Below are 3582 nucleotides of genomic sequence, written 5' to 3' on the forward strand. Positions count from 1 at the left end.
TAGCCTGGGGCCAAATCCTTTGGCAGGCATCCTACATGCAGGCCCAAGCCCGGAGGCTTGGTGTTCAGATGTCCCCGAGTTTCACTTGCCCTCAGCCGTGTGGCCGCAGAAGCAAACGGGAGGTGTCTCCCATTTCCATAAAATCACGGTGCAGCCCAGACCCTTCCATGGGAAGCCAGCCAGCGGGAAGCTAAGGACTAGGCTCCGGTAAGGCAGGGGTGCAACCCTCCACTATGCAGCACCATTTGAATTGCATTTCGTCTGAGGTATCCGCAGCCACCGCTGCCTGAAGGATGCCCCTCAGCCTCACCGCCTGTTAGTTTTATGTTATATATTTTGTTAATTTAAAAAAATGAATTGAAATAAAAATTTGCAAAATTAGAAACATATATATATATATATATATATATATATATATATATATATATCTGTTTGTAGTGTCTCAGGCGGTCTTATAAAAGGTATTAATTAAAGAAGGTTAGATGTTTGTGTTTCTCATTGTCTGCCTACGTATGCATGTGCACACGAGACTCATAGAAACTCACGAGCAGCAGCACAGGAAAAGGGCAGCAAAGAGAAAAGCAGAGAAACTCCACTTCCAGAAGCCCCTGCGCACGCTGCACTGACGAGACTCCTCAACCATAGCAAACTCTGCTTTTAACCAATGACACCAGGGGAGAGCGCGAACGCAGTCCCCCACTACCACGAATTATGCAGTCGAGTTTCCCGCATTTGGGGAAATCGCAGGGGTCAGCAGGCCCGGAGTGCAAGGGGCAAGCCTCGCCCTGGGAAAACCTTTTTTTTTAATATATATTTTTATTAGAAAAACAGACCATAATAAACAGGCTCAAAACGACCCCCAACAGAGGCCTCACAAAAGGTAATACAACATAAGATTTCAAAAATTACATAATGAACACATCGGAATTGATATCATATTGCCTGTCGTCTCATTTTTTACCCAGTATATACAAGCATCCCTGAGTATTGTCTATCAAACACATATTACACGTCGTGTCAGTCATCTGTTCTTTCCCGAAAAAGGAAAGAGAGAACACTGCGTGCAATACAGGTCCCTTCTGGTTGTCTCTATCCCATGTACAACCCTCGCCAGCCTTTTCTACCCACAAAGGCTGACTCTTAGTTTAGCCAATACCTGTGCGGGGCTGAAACAACCCCCTGAAGTCCAGCTCTTGCCAGAATTTTTCCTCCCCTCCTTCTTTCGTATTCCTTTTTCTGGCACCATAGAAGTGCAGCTCGTGCATTGCTAACGGCAGACACTCCATCGTGGAAAAGCACGACCCCTTGAGAGCCAACAAAAAGCGTACTTTCCATAGGGCTGCTGTGGTGCGCGTAATTAAAACCCTCACTCGCCATGTCCCTTCTGTCCCCTCTGTTAAACCATAGAGAACATTTTCAAAAGTGACCCCCATTCCCCTTCCCGTCTCCTTCAACTAGGTAGTCACCTTCCCCCACACCCGTTGTGCGTAAAAGCAGTCCCACAGCATGTGTGTCACCGACTCGGGCTCCTCGCAGAGCTCCCTTGGGCACTTGGGGGACCGAGAGAGTCCCCAGCGATAGAGCACCTGTCGCACTGGCAGAGCATTTCGCACCGCCCTCCACGCCAGCTCCTCCTGCTCCCCTTTCCAGTCCTTCCCCACCAGTCCTTTCCACACCCTACTGACTTGCCCTGGTCTCAACTCCCCAACCTCTGACATTCCCTGCTTCCCTTCCAGGAACTTCAGGGCCCTTCTGGCGTCTCCCAGCCCTTCGATCCCGAACCCCTCCAAGCCTGCGCCACCTCATCCTTTTCAACTAAATAACCATTTAACTGACTAAAATAAAAGCTAAAGAGGCGGTAGTCATGGGGGACCTAAACTACCTGGACATCTGCTGGGAGACGCAGACAGCAAGGTCCCATCGCTCACGCAGGTTTCTAACTTGTGTACAGGACCTGCACCTGACACAGGAGGTGCGTGGTCCCACTAGGGGGAATGCCATACTGGATCTGGTATTGGCAACGGGAGATGACATGATAGGGGACCTCCAGATCGGTAGCTATCTGGGAGACAGTGATCACCTTATAATAGAATTCAACATAAGACGGCGAGTGGGTAAGGTAACTAGTAGGGTGAAAGTGCTAGACTTTAGGAAAGCTGATCTCATTGCACTCAGGCGATTAGTCAAGGAAGCACTGCAGAGTAGGAGTTTTGATGGGATGGGTGCCCAAGAAAGGTGGCTGTGCCTAAAGGAAACGATCCTTTGGGCACAAAGCAAGACGATCCCCGAGCGAGGCAAAAGAGGGAAAGGGGCCAGGAGGCTTCCATGGCTGACCAGAGAAATCCAGGGCAGCCTAAGGGCCAAAAGGGGAGCACATAAAAAGTGGAAACAGGGTGAGATCACTAAAGATGAATATACCTCCTCTGCTCGTGCTTGTAGGGAGGCAGTTAGGCGGGCCAAAGCTACCATGGAGCTGAGGATGGCAACCCAAGTAAAGGACAACAAGAAATTGTTTTTTAGATATATAGGGAGTAAAAGGAAGGCCCAGGGAGGAATAGGACCCCTGCTAAATGGGCAGAAGCAATTGGTGACAGATAGGGGGGACAAGGCTGAACTCCTCAATGAGTTCTTTGCCTCAGTGTTCCTAAGCGAGGGGCACGACAAGTCTCTCACTGGGGTTGTAGAGAGGCAGCAGCAAGGCGCCAGACTTCCACACATAGATCCTGAGGTGGTGCAGAGTCACTTGGAAGAACTGGATGCCTTTAAGTCGGCAGGCCCGGATGGGCTCCATCCGAGGGTGCTGAAGGCACTGGCCGACGTCATTGCAGAGCCACTGGCGGGAATATTCGAACGCTCGTGGCGCACGGGCCAAGTCCCGGAGGACTGGAAAAGGGCTAACGTGGTCCCCATTTTCAAAAAGGGGAGGAAGGAGGACCCGGGCAACTATAGGCCGGTCAGTCTCACCTCCATCCTTGGTAAAGTCTTTGAAAAAATTATCAAGGCTCACATTTGTGAGAGCCCGGCAGGACAAATTATGCTGAGGGGAAACCAGCACGGGTTTGTGGCGGGCAGATCGTGCCTGACCAACCTAGTCTCTTTCTATGACCAGGTTACGAAACGCCTGGACACAGGAGGAGGGGTGGATGTCGTATACTTGGACTTCAGGAAGGCCTTCGATACGGTATCCCACCCCATACTGGTGAACAAGTTAAGAGGCTGTGATGTGGATGACTGCACAGTCCGGTGGGTGGCGAATTGGCTAGAGGGTCGCACCCAAAGAGTCGTGGTAGATGGGTCGGTCTCGACCTGGAAGGGTGTGGGCAGTGGGGTCCCGCAGGTTTCGGTCCTTAGACCGATACTCTTTAATGTCTTCATCAGCGACTTGGACGTGGGAGTGAAATGTACTCTGTCCAAGTTTGCAGATGACACAAAGCTATGGGGAGAAGTGGACACGCCGGAGGGCAGGGAACAGCTGCAAGCAGACCTGGACAGGTTGGACAAGTGGGCAGAAAACAACAGGATGCAGTTCAACAAGGAGAAATGCAAAGTGCTGCACCTAGGGAGGAAAAATGTCCAGCACAC

At 50.7% G+C, this 3582-nt stretch overlaps 1 pseudogene; it reads right to left on the reverse strand.

The window, feature by feature from the left end:
* Window positions 1-671: 671 nt before the first annotated feature.
* LOC132248071 (U1 spliceosomal RNA) lies at window positions 672-810 on the reverse strand (annotated as a pseudogene).
* Between the last annotated feature and the right edge of the window lie 2772 nt (window positions 811-3582).

Source organism: Alligator mississippiensis, chromosome 1, assembly GCF_030867095.1.
Source record: "Alligator mississippiensis isolate rAllMis1 chromosome 1, rAllMis1, whole genome shotgun sequence".
Taxonomy (NCBI): domain Eukaryota; kingdom Metazoa; phylum Chordata; order Crocodylia; family Alligatoridae; genus Alligator; species Alligator mississippiensis.